Source organism: Procambarus clarkii, chromosome 75 (assembly GCF_040958095.1).
Source record: "Procambarus clarkii isolate CNS0578487 chromosome 75, FALCON_Pclarkii_2.0, whole genome shotgun sequence".
NCBI lineage: Eukaryota > Metazoa > Arthropoda > Malacostraca > Decapoda > Cambaridae > Procambarus > Procambarus clarkii.
In genome coordinates, this window is record NC_091224.1 from 26,242,146 (window position 1) to 26,250,554 (window position 8,409).

An 8,409-nucleotide genomic window follows, 5' to 3' on the forward strand; every position below is an offset into this window, starting at 1 on the left:
CCCTCAGGTGGTGGCGGTCAAGAGGTGCGACCACAACTGCAGCTACTGCGGCGACAACGCCGGCAGGGAGGCCAAGACCTGCGTCGCCGCCCGCACCAAGATCAAGAACTTCACCATACGCTACTACGACGACTCCCAGCACCGTCAGTACTTCAAGCTCCCCATCACTGAGGACACCAAGTGTCACTGTGTCCACTGAGCCCTCCACGGTGGACACTATGTGTCTCTGTATCTTGGTGATGACACCATGTGTCTCTGTATCCTAGTGAGGACAACACGTGTCTCTGTGTAATCGTGATGACATCATGTGTGTGTGTCCAGTGATGGCACCATGTGTCTCTGTGTCTACTGAGGACACCAGGGTGGACACTGTGTCTCTGTGTCCACTGAGGCCTCCAGGGTGGACACCTTGTGCCTGTATCCTAATGATAGCACTACAGTAGACAACACGTGTCTCTGTATTCTGGTGATGACACCATGTGTCACTGTGTCCTGGTGATGACACCATGTGTCACTGTGTCCTGGTGATGACACCATGTGTCACTGTGTCCTGGTGATGACACCATGTGTCACTGTGCCAGTGGTGCTCCAGGTGCTCAAGACCACCCACTACCCCACACGTGATGCTCAGTACCAACACCGCTCAGTACCAGTGCTGCTGCTGACCGCTGCTCAAGACTTCACAGTGCGTGTGCTCAAGGCTGTGAGCCAGATAATGGACCTGATATTTGCTGGCCTATGAAGATTATTATATATTTATTTAACTTATTTATTGAACTTATTTATTTAACTTATTTCATTAAAAATAAATTTGTCGATGTCTGTCACTGTCCCCCGGGGATTGTATTGTCTTCAGTCTTAATGGGTGTATATATGTTAAATATATTCTCTCTCTCTCTCTCTCTCTCTCTCTCTCTCTCTCTCTCTCTCTCTCTCTCTCTCTCTCTCTCTCTCTCTCTCTCTCTCTCTCTCTCTCTCTCTCTCTCTCTCTCTCTCTCTCTCTGTGTGTACCATTATAATACTGGCTGGACTAAACAGGTGTACCATTATAATACTGGCTGGACTAAACAGGTGTACCATTACAATACTGGCTGAACTAAACAGGTGTACCATTACAATACTGGCTGAACTAAACAGGTGTTCACAAAATCACTGCGGGTGACAGAGGCCACGGGAGACAGAGGCCACGGGAGACAGAGGACCCGGGTGACAGAGGCCCCGGGTGACAGAGGCCACGGGAGACAGAGGACCCGGGTGACAGAGGACCCGGGTGACAGAGGCCACGGGAGACAGAGGACCCGGGTGACAGAGGACCCGGGTGACAGAGGACCCGGGTGACAGAGGACCCGGGTGACAGAGGCCACGGGAGACAGAGGACCCGGGTGACAGAGGACCCGGGAGACAGAGGCCACGGGAGACAGAGGACCCGGGTGACAGAGGCCCCGGGTGACAGAGGACCCGGGAGACAGAGGACCCGGGTGACAGAGGACCCGGGTGACAGAGGACCCGGGTGACAGAGGACCCGGGTGACAGAGGACCCGGGTGACAGAGGCCACGGGAGACAGAGGACCCGGGTGACAGAGGACCCGGGTGACAGAGGCCACGGGAGACAGAGGACCCGGGTGACAGAGGACCCGGGTGACAGAGAACCCGGGTGACAGAGGACCCGGGTGACAGAGGACCCGGGTGACAGAGGCCACGGGAGACAGAGGACCCGGGTGACAGAGGACCCGGGTGACAGAGGCCACGGGAGACAGAGGACCCGGGTGACAGAGGACCCGGGTGACAGAGGCCACGGGAGACAGAGGACCCGGGTGACAGAGGCCCCGGGTGACAGAGGCCACGGGAGACAGAGGACCCGGGTGACAGAGGACCCGGGTGACAGAGGCCACGGGAGACAGAGGACCCGGGTGACAGGACCCGGGTGACAGAGGACCCGGGTGACAGAGGACCCGGGTGACAGAGGACCCGGGTGACAAGAGGACCCGGGAGACAGAGGCCACGGGAGACAGAGGACCCGGGTGACAGAGGCCCCGGGTGACAGAGGACCCGGGAGACAGAGGACCCGGGTGACAGAGGACCCGGGTGACAGAGGACCCGGGTGACAGAGGACCCGGGTGACAGAGGACCCGGGTGACAGAGGACCCGGGTGACAGAGGCCACGGGAGACAGAGGACCCGGGTGACAGAGGACCCGGGTGACAGAGGCCACGGGAGACAGAGGACCCGGGTGACAGAGCACCCGGGTGACAGAGAACCCGGGTGACAGAGGACCCGGGTGACAGAGGACCCGGGTGACAGAGGCCACGGGAGACAGAGGACCCGGGTGACAGAGGACCCGGGTGACAGAGGCCACGGGAGACAGAGGACCCGGGTGACAGAGGACCCGGGTGACAGAGGCCCCGGGTGACAGAGGCCACGGGAGACAGAGGACCCGGGTGACAGAGGACCCGGGTGACAGAGGACCCGGGTGACAGAGGCCACGGGAGACAGAGGACCCGGGAGACAGAGGCCACGGGAGACAGAGGACCCGGGTGACAGAGGACCCGGGTGACAGAGGCCACGGGAGACAGAGGACCCGGGTGACAGAGGACCCGGGTGACAGAGGACCCGGGTGACAGAGGACCCGGGTGACAGAGGCCACGGGAGACAGAGGACCCGGGTGACAGAGGACCCGGGTGACAGAGGCCACGGAAGACAGAGGCCCCGGGTGACAGAGGACCCGGGTGACAGAGGACCCGGGTGACAGAGGCCCCGGGTGACAGAGGACCCGGGTGACAGAGGCCCCGGGTGACAGAGGCCCCGGGTGACAGAGGACCCGGGTGACAGAGGACCCGGGTGACAGAGGACCCGGGTGACAGAGGCCACGGGAGACAGAGGACCCGGGTGACAGAGGACCCGGGTGACAGAGGACCCGGGTGACAGAGGCCACGGGAGACAGAGGACCCGGGTGACAGAGGCCCCGGGTGACAGAGGACCCGGGTGACAGAGGGCCCCGGGTGACAGAGGCCCCGGGTGACAGAGGACCCGGGTGACAGAGGACCCGGGAGACAGAGGACCCGGGTGACAGAGGACCCGGGTGACAGAGGACCCGGGTGACAGAGGACCCGGGTGACAGAGGACCCGGGTGACAGAGGTTACGGGTGACAGAGGATCCGGGTGACAGAGGACCCGGGTGACAGAGGACCCGGGTGACAGAGGACCCGGGTGACAGAGGCCACGGGAGACAGAGGACCCGGGTGACAGAGGACCCGGGTGACAGAGGCCCCGGGTGACTGAGGGCCCCGGGTGACAGAGGCCCCGGGTGACAGAGGACCCGGGTGACAGAGGACCCGGGAGACAGAGGAGCCGGGTGACAGAGGACCCGGGTGACAGAGGCCCCGGGTGACAGAGGACCCGGGTGACAGAGGACCCGGGTGACAGAGGACCCGGGAGACAGAGGACCCGGGTGACAGAGGCCACGGGAGACAGAGGACCCGGGTGACAGAGGACCCGGGTGACAGAGGCCCCGGGTGACAGAGGACCCGGGTGACAGAGGGCCCCGGGTGACAGAGGCCCCGGGTGACAGAGGCCCCGGGTGACTGAGGACCCGGGTGACAGAGGGCCCCGGGTGACAGAGGCCCCGGGTGACAGAGGACCCGGGTGACAGAGGACCCGGGAGACAGAGGACCCGGGTGACAGAGGACCCGGGTGACAGAGGACCCGGGTGACAGAGGACCCGGGTGACAGAGGACCCGGGAGACAGAGGACCCGGGTGACAGAGGCCACGGGAGACAGAGGACCCGGGAGACAGAGGACCCGGGTGACAGAGGACCCGGGTGACAGAGGCCACGGGAGACAGAGGACCCGGGTGACAGAGGACCCGGGTGACAGAGGACCCGGGTGACAGAGGCCACGGGAGACAGAGGACCCGGGTGACAGAGGACCCGGGTGACAGAGGACCCGGGTGACAGAGGGCCCCGGGTGACAGAGGCCCCGGGTGACAGAGGACCCGGGTGACAGAGGACCCGGGAGACAGAGGACCCGGGTGACAGAGGACCCGGGTGACAGAGGACCCGGGTGACAGAGGACCCGGGTGACAGAGGACCCGGGTGACAAAGGCCACGGGAGACAGAGGACCCGGGTGACGGAGGACCCGGGTGACAGAGGCCCCGGGTGACAGAGGACCCGGGTGACAGAGGACCCGGGTGACAGAGGCCCCGGGTGACAGAGGACCCGGGTGACAGAGGACCCGGGTGACAGAGGACCCGGTAACAGAGGACCCGGGTGACAGAGGACCCGGGTGACAGAGGACCCGGGTGACAGAGGCCCCGGGTGACAGAGGCCACGGGAGACAGAGGACCCGGGTGACAGAGGACCCGGGTGACAGAGGCCACGGGAGACAGAGGACCCGGGTGACAGAGGACCCGGGTGACAGAGGCCCCGGGTGACAGAGGACCCGGGTGACAGAGGGCCCCGGGTGACAGAGGCCCCGGGTGACAGAGGACCCGGGTGACAGAGGACCCGGGTGACAGAGGACCCGGTAACAGAGGACCCGGGTGACAGAGGACCCGGGTGACAGAGGACCCGGGTGACAGAGGCCACGGGAGACAGAGGACCCGGGTGACAGAGGACCTGGGTGACAGAGGCCCCGGGTGACAGAGGCCACGGGAGACAGAGGACCCGGGTGACAGAGACCCCGGGTGAGAGAGCTTCACCTCAGAGCAAGAAGAAGTCCCAGAGATAAGGGAGGGAACACCAACCCAGACACCACTAGAGGAGTTTGTGATTACCAGTGGGGAGGTGAGGAAGCATCTGCTAGATTTGGATGTGACAAAGGCTATAGGCCCGGATGGAATCTCACCATGGATCCTAAAGGAAGGAGCAAAAGCTCTGTGCCTACCACTCTCCATGGTGTATAACAAATCACTGGTAACAGGTGAAGTGCCAAAAATTTGGAAGACGGCCAATGTAGTCCCAATATACAAGAAGGGTGATAGACAGGAGGCACTGAACTACAGGCCAGTGACCCTAACTTGCATCTCATGCAAGATGATGGAAAAGATTGTGCGAAAAAAGCTAGTTGAACATCTGGAGCGGAAGAACTTTGTAACACAACATCAGCATGGGTTCAGAGATGGCAAATCATGCCTAACAGGATTAATTGAGTTCTATGACCACGCAAGAGAGAGAGGGCTGGGCAGACTGCATATTCCTGGACTGCCAGAAAGCTTTTGACACAGTACCACATAAAAGACTAGTGTACAAACTGGAGATGCAGGCATGAGTGAAAGGGAAGGTACTCCACTGGATAAGAGAGTACCTAGCAACAGGACACAGCGAGTCACCGTGAGAGGTGAGGTCTTGGAGTGGTGGGGAGTCACCAGTGAAGTCCCACAGGGATCAGTCCTTGGACCTACACTGTTTCTGATATACGTAAGTTCCCAGAAGGAATTGACTCGTTCCTCTCGATGTTTGCTGATGATGCAAAAATTATGAGGAAGATCAAGACAGAGGAGGATAGTATGAGGCTACAAGATGACCTAGACAAACTGAAGGAATGATCCGACAAATGGCTACTAAAGTTCAACCCAAGTAAATGTAAGATAATGAAACTAGGAGGCCACTCACTGGATACCGAATGGGAGATGAAGTCCATCACGAAACGGACAGAGAGAAAGATCTAGGAGTTGATATCACGCCAAACCTGTCTCCCGAAGCCCACATCAAAAGAATAACATCAGCGGCCTATGCGAGGCTGGCTAACATCAGAATTGCTTTCAGAAACCTGTGTAAGGAATCCTTCAGAACCTTGTATACCACATATGTAAGACCAATCCTGGAGTATGCGGCCCCAGCATGGAGTCCGTACCTAGTCAAGCACAAGACGAAGCTGGAAAATGTTCAGAGGTATGCCACTAGACTAGTCCCAGAACTAAGAGGCATGAGTTATGAGGACAGACTACGTGAACTGCACTTCACGTCGCCGGAAGACAAAAGAGCTAGGGTAGAAATTGACAGGGTAGACAAGGAGGGATTATTTAACATGGGTGGTACACGCACAAAGGAACACAGGTGGAAGCTGAGTACCCAAATGAGCCACAGAGACATTAGAAAGAACTTTTTCAATGTCAGAGTAGTTAACAGGTAGAATGCACTAGGAAGTGATGTGGTGGAGGCTGACTCCATACACAGTTTCAAATGTATATATGACAGAACCCAGTAGGCTCAGGAATCTGTACATGAGTTGATTGACGGTTGAGAGGCGGGACCAAAGAGCCAAAGCTCAACCCCCGCAAGCACAACTAGATGAGTACAGAGACCCCGGGTGACAGAGGGCCCGGGTCACCCATCACTGCGAGGGAGGAACGTTTCAATGCCGCTCAAGTAGGCGGTGTTGCCATCCTGATGCTAATATAATACAATGTTTACTTCCTCATTGTGATGTATTGACACGAGTGACATATATGTGTATAAATAGCCTGTATAGTAGTTCTGATATATGTGTGTATATAGACATACGAATAACAAATACAGGAAGTATATATTTGTGATATCTAGCACGTATATCACGGGCTCTCCCAGGACGTTGCCAACGACCTACTGCAGATTATCTCCTGCATACTTTTAGATATCTTTGTGGATATCGTCATGTCTATTCTACTTCGGGACAACACGGAGGGACTCCTTATTGTCTCCTCACGCGAGCCTCCAAAGCTGCCATTCATTTTGTAATGCTTTAAGCTTGACGGAAATGGTGTTGTTGTTGGTGGCGAGGCAACCCACCACTGGCCCGTGCCCGCCCAGGCCGCCAGGGGTGGGTCCGGGTATATAACAACCTCGTGCCCGCTGCCAAATGATAAAGGCTGTACTCTTGCTCTCAAGCACTCCACACGCACTCACGCCTACCCTCGCTCACAGTGGAGGAAGCTGCCATTAGAGTCATGAAACTGTTAGTGTTGGTGTCCCTGATCCTGGCGTCCGCGGCGGTCGCTTGTTACTCCAGGCCAGTTACTGCCACCGACAAGTCTCCTGCCAAATGCTTGAAGGAACTTTTGACTGACTTGGCGGCGACGACACGTCGTGGAGGGCAGGGGGTCGTCTTATTCAGTAGTACTGAAGACTCCGTCGTACCCCAGCAACAGGTGTCTACAGGTGTAGCACAGGTGTCCGGCGTGGCAGTGTATGCCACGGAGCGGCTTTCATCACGCAAGCAAACATTTACCAGCGACCAGGAACCGGCAAGCAGGCGCAGCAAGAGATCAGTTCGGGAGGGCAACAAGTCCAAGAAGTCTTCCTCAAACCGTAGATTCACTACAACCATAAAGAAACACATGAAGCAGCTGAAGAAAATGAAGTGTGTTCCCCGCAGAGAGAAGGTGTATGTGAGGGACTATCTTAAGGATGAGAGTCTCGACAGCGACATCTTCCTTCCGGAGGTGTTGGCTGTGAAGAGGTGCTGCGCCGCCTGCAGTTTCTGCGGCAAGGAAAGTGATTACACGGCCAGCGAGTACGGCAAGAATTGCACCCCGGCCATCACCATCAAAAGGAACTTCACTATATTCTTCTACGATAATGAGAGACGGAACTTAACTTTGACTCTCGATGTCGACACGAAGTGTCACTGCACCTAGTGTAGCACCGACTGACACGTCGTCGTTTCTGATGTGTGGTTTGTAGATCATATCTTCAGCCACGTTATTGGGACCCATCGTCCGCACTCTACCTATGGTGCCCACAGGGAACTGGACATTAAATGTCCCGGTGTCGGGTGCTGACACCTGGGTGGACACCACGTGTCCTGTCGAATGCTGACACCAGAGTGAACAGCATGATGGATGCTGGTTGTTGTGTTGCTACTGTCAGTGTTGAGGTGGAGATAACAGTGCCCACCTGACAGTGGTGTCTCAGTGTCAGCTCAAGCCACTCTTCGTCAGCAAAAGCTGATGAAGAGCTGTCACTTGTTTACAATTTAATCAATCCGACAGCACAACCTCTCATTCAATCCATCACAGCACTCTGTCAATCAGTCTCTCGGCACACAGTCTTCCAAGATGTTCCGTTAAGTGAGCTTTCACAAATGCAATAGTTAGCATGCAGGGAACCTCAGTCAACCACACATAGGGACTATCTGGCAATGCAGAGACGTGAGTGGTGTGTTGACCACTGAGGGCTGCACGACCACCGGGAACACGTCAGTGGTGTGTTGACCACTGAGGCCTGCACGACCACCTGGAACACGTCAGTGGTGTGTTGACCACTGAGGGCTGCACGACCACCTGGAACACGTCAGTGGTGTGTTGACCACTGAGGCCTGCACGACCACCTGGAACACGTCAGTGGTGTGTTGACCACTGAGGGCTGCACGACAACCGGGAACACGTCAGTGGTGTGTTGACCACTGAGGCCTGCACGACCACCTGGAACACGT